At 37.9% G+C, this 16,965-nt stretch overlaps 1 pseudogene across 1 annotated transcript; it reads right to left on the bottom strand.

Annotated features, from left to right (window-relative positions):
* Positions 1-387: 387 nt before the first annotated feature.
* On the bottom strand, positions 388-16,959 carry LOC309651880 (ubiquitin-like protein FUBI pseudogene; annotated as a pseudogene). The gene has a single exon. The product of its transcript is annotated as a ubiquitin-like protein FUBI pseudogene (transcript).
* Between the last annotated feature and the right edge of the window lie 6 nt (positions 16,960-16,965).

The following is a 16,965-nucleotide window of genomic DNA, read 5'->3' on the forward strand; positions in this document are numbered from 1 at the left end:
TAATGTTGTCCCAGAGGTCTCTGAGATTGTCCTCAGTTCTTTTCATTCTTTTTTCTTTATTCTGCTTCATGGCAGTTATTTCCACCATTCTATCTTCCATCTCACTTATCCGTTCTTCTGCCTCAGTTATTCTGGTATTGATTCCTTCTAGTGTATTTTTTCATTTCAGTTATTGTATTGTTCATCAGTCATTGTTTGTTCTTTAATTCTTCTAGTGCCTTGTTAAACATTTCTTGTATCTTCTCTATTCGTGCCTCCATTCTATTTTCAAGATTTTCGAACGTCTTTACTATCATTACTCTGAATTCCTTTTCAAGTAGATTGCCTATTTCCTCCTCATTTATTTGGTCTTGTGTGTTTTTAACTTGATTCTATGTATGCAACATATTTCTCTGTTATCTCATTTTGTCTAACTTACTGTGTTTATGTGCTCCATTACTTGTGCGTCAGAGTCATAATTCCTCTTTCTTCTGTTGTCTGTCCCCTGGTGGGTGAGGTTGGTCTAGGGGTTTGTGTAGGCTTCTTGTTGAGAGGGACTGGTGCCTGTGCTCTGGTCGGTGGAGCTGAGTCTTTTCCCTCTGATGGGCAGGGCTGCATCATATGGAGTGTTTTGTGGTGTCTGTGAGCTTATTATGAGTTTAGGCAGCTTGTCTGTTGATGGGTGGGGCTGTTTTCCTGTCTTGCTGGTTGTTCGGCAGGCATGAGATATCCACCATTGAAGCCTTCAGGCATTTGGGTGGAACTGGGTCTTGGTGTCAAGATGAAGACCTCTGTGTGAGTGCATGCTGATTAATATTCCCTTGGCCTGGGAATTCTCTGGTGGTCCAGCATCCTAGACTCAGTGCTCCCACTCTGGAGGCCTAGGACTGACCCTTGGATGGGGAACAAAGAGCCTGCAAACTTCAGCACAGCCAGAGTAAAAAGAAGGAGAAATAAGAAAAAAAGGAAAAGAATACAGACAAATAAAACCCAAGACAAATAGCCAAAACTAAAACAAACAAAAAAAACAACACACACAAAGAAGAAAGAAAACAAACAAACCCAAGACAAATGACAAAAGCAAAACCAAACAGAAAAAAGAAGCAGAAAGAAAATAAAACAGAAAAATAAAAAAAGAGAAAAAACAAAAAAAAATGACTAACAAAAATCAGAGAACAAACAAAAGACCTGAAAAATGAAAACAATCAAGGAGTAAACTAACAGAAGCATAAAATGAAAGACAAACAAAAAGAGAAAGCAATCTAAAAAAAAGCAGAGAAAACATAAAACAAACACATAAAAATGATAAAAAGAACAAAAACAAGAAAAATAGAAAATAACAAAAAAGTAAAGTAAAAATAGAAAAAATTAAAACATTAAAAAAATAAAACCATAAAAAATAAAAATACAAATTAATAAAAACAGAAACACCAACAACTGAACAAAATGAAACAAACAAATATAAAATAATGGTAATAAGAATATTTTCCTGGGGTCTCCTCTATCAGTGTCTTTGCTCCCACAGTGAGCCACCACCAACCCCTTCCTCTCCAGAAGGCCCTCCAATACCTCTAGGTAGGTCTTTGGAAATGCTTTGGGCACTGCGGGGCCAGCTCAGACTATGACCTGGCCCAACTCCTGTATGTACTTGCCCCCAAATTCCACTGCTGCTAAAGCTAGACCCATCTCAGTTGTGGGAACACTTGTCTATTCATATATTCCACAGATGCAGGATTACCAAGCTGATCATGGGGATTTAATGCATGGCTTGTGCAGCTGCACAGAGAGATTTCTGTTCCTCTTCCTTAGTCACACCACCCCTAGGTCTCAGCTTTGGTTTTGGTCCCACTAATGCATGTGTACCACCCTTACGTGTCTGTTCCCCACTGAGGTGTGAAGGAGTGAAAGCAGGGGCTGATTGGGGCACACTTACTCAGGCTAAGGATGGGTACAGAGGCCACAACTTGGGTGTGCATGAAGTGCCTGCCAGGCAGATACTGGCAGGCAGTTGCAACAGATTAGGGTTCACTCTCTCTGGTGGAAGTCTCTCCCAGTTCTCACAGAGGCAGGGGCTTATGTATGGATGTAGTGGCAGCCCTGCTCCTTGAGCACCACTCAACAATGTTGCCCTGTTTCCTAGGCAGACCATTCTTTCTCTAGGGGCATTCCTGGCCACAGAGCTCTTCACTCCTGTCCCCTCTGTTGTATATATCCATGCAGCCAACTGCAGTCCTCTGCTCAGATTCACTCTCTTAACCCCATGCTTTAGCACTCAGCCCCCACCAGCACTGGTGGATTCCCATCACAGGCAGGGGTGCTCAGGGTTGATTTCCAAGGAGGTTTTGGGATGGGCAGTGATCAGGACCCTAGAGCCTACGTGGGCAGAGGAGGCCTTGGATTGAGGGGTGGGTGAGTCTGCTCAGTTTGGTGCCCTTCCCATTGCCCACAGAGGCAGAAGCTGGTGGGTGGAGAAGGAGATACAGTGGTGGTGCCACCCCTTGCATGCCACTCAACAATGGCACCTTGAATCTGTGGTGTTCCAGGCTTTTCCCACAAACTTTCCTGGTTGTGGATTTCATTGCTCCTGTCCCTTCAGGCTGTCTTTTCACAGCCAACATCTGTCCCTTCCCTGGGTCCATGCTGCAAACCCCACTTTCCTGCACCCAGGCACCCTCTGCAACTAGAGACACATGACTCAGGCTGAGGTGTGCAGGGCTGTGGCACAGACCATGCACGCAGTTCTTACTTTGTCCTGCCTTCCACAGTCCATCTGCTGCATTTTCCTTCGACTGGTGCCTGTGTTCTGGTGGATGAGGCTGGATCTTGTCTTTCTGGTGGGCAGGACTGCATCCTAAAACTCAGAGATAGGTGCTACACTCAGCAGTAGGCAGGTTATGAATTAACTTCTCTATTGTGGCAGGGTAGCAGAACATGACCTGAGGCCTGCACTGCTCATGAGGGAACAAAGTCAGTAAGACTGTGCAAGATGGCTTGCACAGATTCCCAGGAGCTCTGACTAGGATTCCTGGTCAAGTGAGTCTAAAGGTTGTATTAAGCTTTGGGCAGGACTATACATTACATTCCCTGCCCAGTTGGGGCTGCAACACAGGCTGTAGGGATGACAAGCCTCTTTGTTTGGTAATCATATGAGACACACATGCATACCAACCTCTCTGGACAGATGAAACCACTCAGTTCTGCAGATGCAGAACAACTGCTCAGGTCCTCTGCTCAAGTGTCACTGCAATTGAGGTTGCAGTGTGGGCTACCAAGATTTTGGGGAGCTCTGGTTATGTTACCATTCTAATGTGATTCATCACTGTCTCTGTGGTGCATGGGGTGCTTCAGCCTCACACCCTTTTTGTAGGTTTTTCTCAGAAGTCCATTAATAGGTGTTAGTTGTTCTTGTAGAGAAGGGGTGGAGTCAGGAATAACCAATATCACCACCTTGGTGACACCACTCTAGCCTTGTTCAATGGTGCCCAAAATGTGTTCCTCACACCAGATCCATCAGCATCACTTGGGAAGTTGTTACAAGCTACTGTTGAGTTCTTCATAGATACTAATCATTTTTTGATTTTGCAGTTTGCAAATATTTTCTCCTAGTCTGCATATTTTCTTTTTTTTTAAAACATCTTTATTGGAGTATAATTGCTTTACAATAGTATGTTAGTTTCTGCTTTATAACAAAGTGAATCAGCTATACATATACATATATCCCCATATCTCCTCCCTCTTGCATCTCCCTCCCTCCCTCCCATCCTTCTAAGTGGTCACAAAGCACCAAGCTGATCTCCCTGTGCTATGCAGCTGCTTCCCACAAGCTATCTATTTTACATTTGGTAGTATATATTAGTACATGCCACTCTCTCACTTAGTTCCAGCTTACCGTTTCCCCCTCCCTGTGTCCTGAAGTCCATTATCTACATCTGCATCTTTGTTCCTATCCTGCCTCTAGGTTCTTCCTAACCTTTTTTTTTTTTTTTAGATTCCAAATATATGTGTTAGCATACGTTATTTGTTTTTCTCTTTCTAACTTACTTCATTCTATATGACAAACTCGAGGTCCATTCACCTCACTACAAATAACTCAATTTCATTTCGTTTAATGGCTGAGTAATATTCAATTGTATATATGTGCCACATCTTCTTTATCCGTTCATCTGTCAATGGACACTAAGGTTGCTTCCATGTCCTAGCTATTGAAAGTATAGCTTCAATGAACATTGTGGTACATGACTCTTTTTGAATTATGGTTTTCTCAGGGAATGTGACCAGTAGTGGCATTGGTGGGTCGTATGGTAGTTCTATTTTTAGTTTTTTAAGGAACCTCCATACTGTTCTCCATAGTGGCTGTATCAATTTAAATTCCCACCAACAGTGCAAGAGGGTTCCCTTTTCTCCACACCCTCTCCAGGATTTAATGTTGGTAGATTTTTTAATCATGGCCATTCTGACTGGTGTGAGGTGATACCATATTGTAGTTGTGGTTTGCATTTCTCTAATGATTAGTGATGTTAAGCATTCTTTCATGTGTTTGCTTGCTATCTGTATATCTATCTTCTTTGGAGAAATGTCTATTTAGGTCTTCTGCCATTTTTGGATTGGGTTGTTTGTGGTTTTGATATTGAGCTGCATTAATTGCTTGTAAATTTTGGAGATTACTTCTTTGTCAGTTGTTTCATTTGCAAATATTTTCTCCCATTCTGAAGGTTGTCTTTTGGTCTTGTTTATGGTTTCCTTTGTTGTGCAAAAGTTTTTAAGTTTCATTAGGTCCCATTTGTTTATTTTTGTTTTTATTTCCATCTCTCTAATAGGTGATTCAAAAAGGATCTTGCTGTGATTTAAGTCACAGAGTGTTCTGCCTATGTTTTCCTCTAAGAGTTTTATAGTGTCAGGCTTTACATTTAGGTCTTTAATCCTTTCTGAGTTTATTTTTGTGTATGATGTTAGGGAGTGCTCTAATTTCATTCTTCTACATGTACCTGTCCAGTTCTCCCAGCACCATTTATTGAAGAGGTTGTCTTTTCTCCACTGTATATTCTTGCCTCCTTTATCAAAAATAAGGTGACCATATGTGCGTGGGCTTATCTGCTGGCTTTCTATCCTGTTCCATTGATCTATATTTCTGTTTTTGTGCCAGTACCATACTGTCTTGATTACTGTAGCTTTGTAGTATAGTCTGAAGTCAGGGAGCCTGATTCCTCCAGCTCCATTTTGCTTTCTCAAGATTTCTTTGACTATTCGAGGTCTTTTTTGTTTCCATACGAATTGTGAAAGTTTCTGTTCTCGTTCTGTGAAAAATGCCAGTGGTAGTTTGATAGGGATTGCATTGAATCTGTAGACTGCTTTGGGTAGCATACTCGTTTTCAAAATGTTGATTCTTCCAATCCAAGAACATGGTGTATCTCTCCATCTGTTTGTATCATATTTAATTTCTTTCATCAGTGTCTTACAGCTTTCTGCATAGAGGTCTTTTGTCTCCTTAGGTAGGTTTATTGCTAGGTATTTTATTCTTTTTGTTGCAGTGGTAAATGGGAGTGTTTCCTTAATTTCTCTTTCAGACTTCTCATCATTAGTGTATAGGAATGTGAGAGACTTCTGTGCATTGATTTTATATCCTGCTACTTTACCAAATTCATTTATTAGCTTTAGCAATTTTCTGGTAGCGTCTTTAGGATTCTTTATGCATAGTATCATGTCATCTGCAAACAGTGACAGCTTTACTTCTTCTTTTCCATTTTGGATTCCTTTATTTCTTTTTCTTCTCTGAATCCTGTGACTAATACTTCCAAAACTATGTTGAATAATACTGGTGAAAGTGGACAAACTGTGCTGATCCTGATCTTAGTGGAAATGGTTTCAATTTTTCACCATTGAGAATGATGTTGGCTGTGGGTTTGTCATATATGGCCTTTATTAGGTTGAGGTATGTTCCCCCTATGCCTACTTTCTGGAGGGTTTTTATTATAAATTGGTGTTGAATTTTGTCAAAAGATTTTTCTGCATCTATTGAGATGATCATATGGTTTTTCTCCTTCAATTTGTTAATATGGTGTATCCCATTGATTGATTTACATATATTGAAGAATCCCTGCATTCCTGAGATAAACCCCAATTGATCATGGTGTATGATCCTTTTAATGTGCTATTGGATTCTGTTTGCTAGCATTTTGTTGAGGATTTTTGCATCTATGTTCATCAGTGTTATTGGCCTGTAGTTTTCTTTCTTTGAGACATCTTTGTCTGGTTTTGGTATCAGGGTGATGGTGGCCTCGCCGAATGACTTTGGGAGTGTTCCTCCCTGTGCTATATTTTGGAAAAGTTTGAGAAAGATAGGTGTTAGCTCTTCTCTAAGTGTTTGATAGAATTCACCTGTAAAGCCATCTGGTCCTGGACTTTTGTTTGTTGGAAGATATTTAATTACAGTTTTAATTTCAGTGCTTGTGATTGGTCTGTGTATATTTTCTATTTCTTCCTGGTTCCGTCTCAGAAGGCTTTGCTTTTCTAAGAATGTGTTTTTTCTTCCAGGTTGTCCATTTTCTTGGCATATAGTTGCATGTAGTAATCTCTCATGATCCTTTGTATTTCTGTAGTGTCAGTGGTTACTTCTACTTTTTCATTTCTAATTCTATTGATTTAAGTCTTCTCCCTTTTTTTTTTGATGAGTCTGGCTAATGGTTTATTAATTTTGTTTATCTTCTCATGAACCAGCTTTTAGTTTTATTCATTTTTGCTATTGTTTCCTTCATTTCTTTTTCATTTATTTCTGATCTGATCTTTATGATTTTTTCCTTCTGTTAACTTTTTGAATATTTTGTTCCTCTTTCTCTAATTGCTTTAGGTGTAAGATTAGGTTGTTTATTTGAGATGTTTCTTTTTTCTTGAGGTAGGATTGTATTGCTATACACTTCCCTCTTACAACTGCTTTTGCTGCATCCCATAGATTTTGGGTCATCATGTTTTCATTGTCATTTATTTCTAGGTATTTTTTGATTTCCTCTTTGATTTCTTCAGTGATCTCTTGGTTATTAAGTAGTGTATTGTTTACCTCAATGTATTTGTATTTTTTACAGATTTTTTCCTGTAATTGATATCTAGTCATAGCATTGAGGTTGGAAAAGGTACTTGATATGATTTCAATTTTCCTAAATTTACCAAGGCTTGATTTGTGACTGAAAATATGATCTATCCTGGAGAATGCTCCATGAGCACTTGAGAAGAAAGTGTATTGTGTTGTTTTTGGATGGAATATCCTATAAATAATAATTAAGTCCATCTTGTTTAATGTGTCATTTAAAGCTTGTGTTTCCTTACTCATTTTCTTTTTGGATGATCTGTCCATTGGTGAAAGTGGGGTGTTAAAGTCCCCTACTATGATTGTGTTACTGTCAATTTCTCCTTTTACGGCTGTTAGCATTTGCCTTATATATTGAGGTGCTCCTATGTTGGGTGCATAAATATTTACAATTGTTATATCTTCTTCTTGGATTGATTCCCTGATCATTATGTAGTGTCCTTCTTTTTCTCTTGGAATAGTCTTTATTTTAAAGTCTATTTTTTCTGATATGAGAATTGGTACTCCAGATTTCTTTTGATTTCCATTTTCATGGAATATCTTTTTCCATCACCTCACTTTCAGTCTGTATGTGACCCTAGGTCTGAAGTTTGTCTCTTCTGGACAGCATATATATGGGTCTTGTTTTTGTATCCCCTCAGCCAGCCTATGTCTTTTGGTTGGAGCATTTAATCCATTTACATTTAAGGTAATTATCTATATGTATGTTACTATTACCATTTTCTTAACTGATTTTAGTTTGTTATTATAGGTGTTTTCCTTCTCTAGTGTTTCCTGCCTAGAGAAGTTCCTTTAGCATTTATTGTAAAGCTGGTTTTGTGGTGTTGAATTCTCTTAGCTTTTGCTTATTTGTAAAGGTTTTAATTTCTCTGTCAAATCTGAATGAGATCCTTGCTGGGTAGAGTAATCTTGGTTGTGGTTTTTTGCCTTTCATCTCTTTAAATATGTCCTGCCACTCCATTGTGGCTTGCAGAGTTTCTGCTGAAAGGTCAGCTGTTAACGTTATGGGGATTCCCTTTTATATTATTTGTTATTTTTCCTTTGGTGCTTTTAATTTTTTTCTTTTATTTAATTTTTGATAGTTTGATTAATATGTGTCTTGGCATGTTTCTCTTTGGATTTATTCTGTATAGTACTCTCTGTGCTTCCTGGACTTGATTAACTATCTCCTTTCCCATATTCGGGAAGTTTTCAACTATAATTTCTTCAAATATTTTCTCAGTCCCTTTCTTTTTCTCTTCTTCTTCTGAGACCCCTATAATCTGAATGTTGGTGCATTCAATGTTGTCCCAGAGGTCTCTGAGACTGTCCTCAATTCTTTTCTTTCTTTTTTCTTTATTCTGGTCTGCAGTAGTTATTTCCACTATTTTATCTTCCAGGTCACTTATCTGTTCTTCTGCCTTAGTTATTCTGCTATTGATTCCTTCTAGAGAAATTTTAATTTTATTTACTGTAGTTTTCATCATTTTTGTTTGCTCTTTAGGTCTTTTAGGTCCTTGTTAAACGTTTTTTTGTATTTTCTCCATTCTATTTCCGAGATTTTGTATATCTTTACTATAATTACTCTGAATTCTTTTTCAAGTAGACTGCCTATTTTCTCTTCATTTGCTTGGTCCGATGAGATTTAACCTTGCTCCTTCATCTGCTGTGTACTCCTCTGTCTTCTCATTTTGCTTAACTTACTGTGTTTGGGGTCTCCTTTTCGCAGGCTGCAGGTTCACAGTTCCCATTGTTTTTGGTGTCTGCCCCCAGTGGCTAAGGTTGGTTCAGTGGATTTTGTAGGCTTCCTGGTGGAGTGGATTGGTTCCTGTGTTCTGGATAATGAGTCTGAATGTTGTCTTTTTGTTGGGCAGGACCACATTCAGTGGTGTGTTTTGGGGTGTCTGTGACCTTATTATGAGTTTAGGCAGCCTCTCTGCTAATGGATGGCGCTGTGTTCCTATCTTGCTAGTTGCTTGGCATAAGCTGTCCTGCACTGTAGCTTTCTGGTCATTAAGTGGAACTGGGTATTAGCGTTGAGATGGAGATCTCTGGGAGAGCTTTTGCTATTTAATATTACATGGAGCCAGGAGGTCTCTGGTGGGCTAGTTTCCTGAACTCGGCTCTCCCACCTCATAGGCACAGGCCTGACACCCAGCGGGAGCACCAAGGCCCTGTCAGCCACACGGTCAGGTACATGGGGCATTTCTTGCCTTTTGGGAAGTCTGAGGTCCTCTGTCAGCGTTCAGTAGGTGTTCTGTAGGAGTTGTTCCACATGTAGATGTATTTCTGATGTATTTGTGGGGAGGAAAGCAATCTCCGCGTCTCACTCCTCTGCCATCTTTGAAGGTCTCAGTCCAAGCCTGCATACTTTTACTGAGGAATACTTAAACATTTAATGATGAAATAATACCAATTCTCTACAACCTCTTCCTTATTTTCTTTTCCTCTGTGCTCAGTCTAGTTCCACCTGCTCATAGGGGGCCGCGTTCATAGGCCTCATCCCCTGCACTTTCGATCATACTTTCTTGTGAGAAATCAAGAACATGGATTTTTATTTTTTTGCTGATGTAGTCCAGCATTTGTTACAGTCCCTGACATGTAATAGGCCCTCTGTAAGTATCTGCCAGCTGTCTTCACAGTAGCAGTGCCGATTGCAGCTCCGTCGTCCTCCCCGCCAAGGGCCTGGACTTGCACCAGGGCTTCCGAAGGACTGGGGACAGTCTCTGGGGCTGCTGGATCAGGGTGTGCTGAGGAACCCAGGCCCCCATCATGGGAGCACCAAAGTCGAGGGAGGCTAGGCTGGGGTGGCAGTAGCGGCATCCTGCTGCCGGTGTGAGTCTGCTCACTTCAGCTTTCCTCACAGCACCTCATGCCCGGAAGTGGAAGGTACATGTGCCGCTGCAGCGTGCACTGGGACTTCGCTCACACGCTTCCTTCCTTCAACCCGTCAGTCGGCCCCACAGGTGCCTTCCCCCACCATTGTCTCACCTGTATATTTTCTTTACATCTTTTTCACATGGTCTTACATAGAGCAAACATTTTTATTTTGATGAGATTCAATTAATCATTCTTTTCTTTTATGAATTGTGTTTTTGTTGTCAAAACTAAAAACTCTGCCTAGCCCTAGATCTCCCAAAATTTCTCCTTTGATTTTTCTAAAAGTTTTATAGTTTTACATTTACATTTGAATCCATTATCTATTTTGAGTTAATTTTTGTATAAGGTGTGAGGTATAGGTACAATTTTTTTACTTATATATTTCCCATTATTCCAGTACTATTTGTTGAAATGTTGTCTTTCCTCCGTGGAATTCATTTCATACCTTTGTCAAAAATCAGTTGAGCATATTGTATGTGTCTATTTCTGGGTACTCTATTCTTTTTTTTTTTAATGATTAGGCTAAGTGGCTTTATTAAAGACAGCCAAGATAACAAAGGACTTCTTAGGAGTTTGCATTATGGCCCTTCTTCTTGCCAAAAGTTGGCACAATGTTGACAAAGCACCGGTTGTACTGCATATGCCTCTTGGCCCAGCCCACCTTCTTCTTCTCTTGTTTGGCCACCTTGGAAGTCTGACTTCTTATTTTCCCGGCACAGGCCATGGAACCATGGACTTTACCTCCAAGCATGTGGCTGGCTACCTGCAGAGTGCTCAGAGCCTCCACCCCCCACTGGCCCAGGGTAGCCTTATCCTCTAGGGGTGTGTGTTCCAGGAGCAGGACTTGATCTTCTTAGTGAAACCCTCCAATGAGGCTACATGAACTTTGATCTGGGTGACAGTCTCCTGGCCAGTCACCTCGAGAGTGTGTAGCTCCTGGGCGTGGAAAAAGAGATGCATGTTGGTGACTGAACCATGGATACCACTGCCACTAGTGTACTCTATTCTGTTCCATTGATCTACATGTCTTTTTATCCACAAATACCACACTGTTTTGAATACTCTGGCTATATATGAAACCTTAATATCAAGTAGATTGATTCGCCCTATACTTTATCCTTCTTTGTCAACATTGTTTTAGGTATTTTAGGACCATATACACTTCAGGGTAATCTTGTATATGTCTACCAGGAAACCTTCCTGGAATTATTTTAAGAATTCAATTAAACTTATCTATCAATTTGGGGAGAAGTTACATCTTTAGTATGTTGACTTGTTCAATCCATGAATACAGTAATTTTTTTCTATGTATTTAGGTTTTAGATTTCCTGTCATCAGGAAAATTTTGCAATTTTCAACATACAGGTCCTGTACATATTTTGTTACATGTATACTTATGTATTATATTTTCTGTTGAGAAATTTAAATTTATTAAAATTTATTTTAATTCTGGTTTACACATATTTATTGTTAGTGTATAGAAGTGTGATTTGATTTCTTTTAGTTCACTTTGCTGTACTCATTATTTCTATTTTTTGTATATATTTTTTAAGTAGCCAGTCATATAAGGACAGTATTATTTATTTCTTTTAAAACTGTAAACCTTTTATTTTATTTTCTTGCCTTACTGTGTTGGCCAGAACTTCCAGTACTATGCTGTATAAGAGTGATGAAAGTGGTTATCTTTGCCTGATCCCCAATTTAAGAGGGAAAGCTTTCAGCATTTCATCATTAGTGTTACTTGTAAATTTTTGTAGATGCCTGTTGTCAATTTGAGGTAATTTCCCTTTCTTCATAATTTCATAGAGTTTTAATAAGGAATAGGCATTGAGCTTTTCAGATGTTTGCTACATCAAATAATATGATCATATGATGTTTCTTTTTAGGCTTTTTTTTTTTTTACTGAGGTACAATTGACATAATATTATATGACTTTCATGTGTACAACAAAATGATTTGATATTTGTACATATTACAAAATGACCACAATAAATCTAGTTAATATTTGTCACCATACAGAGTTATAATATTTTCTCAAGATGAGAACTTTTAAGAATTACTATCTTAGCAACTTCCAAATATGCAATGCAATATTATTAATTATAATCACTGTGTTGTACATTACATCCCCATTACTTGTTTTATAACTAGAAGTTTGTACCTTTACCTATTTTGCCCATCCTACCATCTCCCCCAAACTCTAACAACCACCAATTTGTTCCCTATATGAGTTCATGTTTTGTTTGTTTGTGTTTCTTTAGATTTCACATGTAAGTAAGATCATATGGTATTTGTCTTTCTCTTTCTGAATGTTGAGTTGTATGAGTTCTTTGTATAGTTTGGATAGTAACCATTTATTTGATATATCTTTTACAGATATCTTCTCCCATTCAGTAGATGTTCTTTTCATTTTGTTGATAGTTTCCTTTGTTGTTCAAAAGCTTTTAGGTTGATGTAGTCCCATTTGTTTATTTTTGCTTTGTTTTTCCTTGCCTGAGGAAACATATACAAAAAATATTGTTAGACTGATGGCAATGAATGTGCTGCTTATGTCTTCTTCTAGAAGTTTAATGGTTTCAGGTCTTACATTCAAGTCTTTAATCCATTTTGAGTTAATTTTTGCATAAGGTATAAGATAGTATTCTTGTTTAATTCGTTTGTAAGTGGCTGTTCAGTTTTCCCAACATCATTTTTTGAAGAGACTATCCTTTCTCCATTGTATAGTCTTGCCTCCAATAGTTGTGAAGTAACTGATCATATATGTCTAGCTTTATTTCTGGGCTCTGTATTCTGTGCTATTGATTTATGTGTCTTGTTTTATGCCAATATCATACCATTTTGATTGCTATAGCTTTGTAATATAGTTTGAAATCAGGAAGAGTGATGTCTCCATATTCATCTTCATTGTAAAGATTGCTTTGGCTATTTGAGTTGTTTGTATTTCCATACAACTTTTAGGATTGTTAGTTTTATTTCTGTGAAAGATGCCATTGAAATAAATTACACTAAGAAAACTGGAAGATCCACAAAAATATGGAGATTAAGGAACATGCTACTGAACAAATAATACTTCAAAAAGAAATGAAAAAGATATAAAATAAATACATTGAGACAAATGATAGTGGAAATACAATATACAAAAACTCAAGGAATGCAGCAAAACCAATTTTAAGATGGATGTTCATAGTGAAAAAATGCCTACATGAAGAAGCAAGAAAAATCTCAAGTAAACGACTAAACTTTACACCTCAAAGAACTAGAAAAATAAGAACAAGTGAAGCACAAATATAGTAGAAGTCAATTATTGAAAGAAAAATAAGGAAAGAACAAAAGCTTGGAGACTAAACAACATGCTACTAAAAACCTATGGGTCAATGATGAAATCAAAGAAGAAATCAGAAAATACCTTAAAACAAATTAAAATGAAAAAACAACTTTACAAAATCTATGGAATGCAGCAAAAGCAGTTCTAAGAAAGAAGTTCACAGCAAAATAGACCTTCTTCAAGAAACAAGAAAAATCACAAATGAACAACCTAACATACAACACAAAAAGAATTTGAAAAAGAAGAACAAAAAAAACCCAAAGTCAGTAGAAGGAAGGAAATAATAAAGATAAGAGAGGAAATAAACAAAATAGAGATTTTAAAAAAGATAGAAAAGACCAATAAAACCAAGAGCTATGTTTTTGAAAAGATGAACAAAATTGACAAACCTCTAGCCAAGTTGACCATGAAGAAAAGTGACATATAAAAAAAAACAAGAAATGAAAGACGAGAAATAACAACCAATGCCACAGAAATACAAAAAAAAAATCATAAGAGGATACTACGAAAACACATAGGCCAACAAATTGGACAACTTAAAAGAAATGGACAAATTTCTGTAAACATACAGCCTGCTAAGACTGAGTCAAGAACAGACAATTTGAATAGACTGATCACTAGACGTGAAATATAATCTATTAAAAAACAAACCTTCCCTATAAACAAAAATCCATGATTTCAATGGAGAATTCTCCCAAACATATGAAGGAGAATTAATACTTATCATTCTCAAATTATTCCAGAAAATTGAAGAAAAGGGAAAACGAACACTCCAAAATTCATTCTATGAGGCCACCATCACACTGATACTAAACGAAACAAAACACTACAGAAAATGAAAATTGCAGGCCAATATCTTTGAAGAATATAGATGCAAAAATCCTCAACAAAATTTAGCACACCAAATCCAACTATATGTAAAAGGGATCACGTACCATGATCAAGTTAGATTCATTCAAGGGTCACAAGGATGGTTCAACATATGCAAATCAATCAATGTGATACACATTATCTATAGGAAAGACAGAAACATCATGATCATCTCAATAGACACAGAAATAGCATTTGACAAAATTCAACATCGATTCATAATAAAAACTCTCATTGAAGTGAGTATAGAGGGAACATGTCTCAAAATAATAAAGGCCATTTACAACAAACCCACAGCAAACATAATACCCAATGGTGAAAAGCTGAAAGATTTCCTGCTAAATTCAGGAAAAAGACATGGATGCCAACTCTTACTGTTTCTATTTACCATACTACTGGAAGTCCTAGACACAGCAATTATACAAGAAAAACAAATAAAATATATTCAAATTGGAAGGGAAGAGGTAAATCTGGCAATATTTGTTGATGACCCAATGCTCTATGTAGAGAACCCTAAAGTCTCCACACAGAAACTATCAGAACTAATAAATGACTTCAGCAAGGTAGCAGGGTACAAGATTAATATACAAAATTCTGTTGTGTTTCTATATACTGATAATAAAATACCTGAAAGAGAAAGTAAAAGAATCCCATATAAAATCATATATATGTATATATATATATATATACATATATATGTATTACATGCATATATAACATGTAGGAATAAACTTAAGCACGGATGCAAAAGACCTATATGCTGAAAACTATATAAAACATGGGTAAAGGACATTGAAGATGATTCAAAGATATGGAAAAATATCCCATGCTCTTGGGTTGAAAGAATTCATATTGATAAAATGACAATACTACCCAAAGCAATCTACAGATTTAAATCAATCCCTATCAAAATATCCATGACATTTTTCACAAAATTGGAACAAATAATTCTAAAATTTATATGGTACTACAAAAGACTCAGAATTGCCAAAGCTATCCTGAGTAAAAGAACAAAGCTGGAACTATAACCCTTCCAGACATCAGGCTCTATTACAAAGCTACAGCAATAAAAACATTGAGCTGTTGGCACGAAAACAGACATATTGATCAATGGAACAAAATAAAGCCCAGAAGTAAACCCACACACCTATGGTCAATTAATCAATGACATATGAGGAAAGAATACACGATGGAGAAAAGAGAGTCTCTTCAAAAAATGGTGCTGCAAAAACTAGAGAACTACATGTCAAAGCATGAGATTAGAACATAAACTCATACCATATACAAAAATAAATTCAAAATGGTTTAAAGACATAAATGTAAAGCCTTGAAACCATTAAATCCCTAGAAGAGAACATAAATCACTGTTTGATATATATCACAGCAATATTTTCTTTTACCAGTCTCCGAGGCAAAAGAAATAAAAGCAAAAATAAACAAATGGGACCTAATTAAACTTAAAAGCTTTTGCAACAAAAGAAACCATTGACAAAAGGAAAAGACAACCTGTGGAATGAGAGAAAATATTTACAAACAACAGGACTGATAGAGAGTTAATATCCAAAGTATGCAAATAGCTTATACAACTCAATATTAAAAAAATAAGAATAAAAATGAGCAGAAGGCTATTTTGTTAAATATGGTGGAATAGAAGGACGTGCACTCACTCCCTCTTGCAAGAGCACCTGAATCACAACAAACTGCTGAACAATCATCGACAGGAAGACACTGGAACTCACCAAAAATGATATCCCACATCCAAAGACAAAGGAGAAGCTGCAATGACATGGTAAGAGGGGAACCATCACAATAAAATCAAATCCCATAAGCACTGGGTGGGTGACTCACAAACTGGACAACAATTATACCACAGAAGTCCACCCACTGGAGTGAAGGTTCTGAGCCACAGGTTAGGCTTCCCAACCTGGGGGTCTGGCAAAGGGAGGAGGAATTGCCAGAAAATCACATTTTGAAGGCTAGCAGAATTTGACAGCAGGACTTCAACAGGACTGGGGGAAACAGAGACTCCACTTTTGGAGGGCACACACAAAGTAGTGTGAACATCAGGACCCAGGGGGAAGGAGCAGTGGACCCCATAGGAGACTGAACCAGCCCTACCTGCTAGTGTTGGAGGGTCTCCTGCAGAGGTGGGGGGGGATGTGGCTCACCAAGGGGACACAGACACTGGCAGAAGAAGTTCTGGGAAGAACTACTTGACATGAGTGTTCCTGGAGTCAAACATTAGCCCTTCCAAAGAGCCTGTAGGCGACAGTGCTGGATCATCTCAGGCAAAACAACCAGCAGAGAGGGAACTCAGCCCCACCCATCAGCAAACAAGAGGATCACAGTTTTACTGAGCTCTGTCCACCAGAGCAACACCCAGTTCTACCCACCACCAGTCCCTCCCATCAGGAAGCTTGCACAAGCCATTTAGATAGCTTCATCTACCTTAGGGCAGAAAGCAGAAGCAAGAGGATCTACAACCCTGCAGCCTGTGGAACAAAAGCCACATTCACAGAAAGACAGACAAAATGAAAAGGCAGAGGACTATGTAGCAGATGAAGGGAAAAGATAAAATCCAAGAAAAATAACTAAACGAAGTGGAGAGAGGCAACCTTCCAGAAAAAGAATTCAGAATATTGATAGTGAAGATGATCCAGGACCTCAGAAAAGAATGGAGGCAAAGATTGAGAAGATGCAAGAAATGTTTAACAAAGACCAAGAAGAATTAAAGAACAAACAGAGAGGAACAATACAATAATGGAAATTAAAAATACACTAGAAAGAACCAACAGCAGAATAACTGAGGCAGAAGAACTGATTATGTGACCTGGAAGACAGAATGGTGGAATTC

Source organism: Balaenoptera physalus, assembly GCF_965194825.1.
Source record: "Balaenoptera physalus genome assembly, chromosome: X".
Classification (NCBI taxonomy): domain Eukaryota; kingdom Metazoa; phylum Chordata; class Mammalia; order Artiodactyla; family Balaenopteridae; genus Balaenoptera; species Balaenoptera physalus.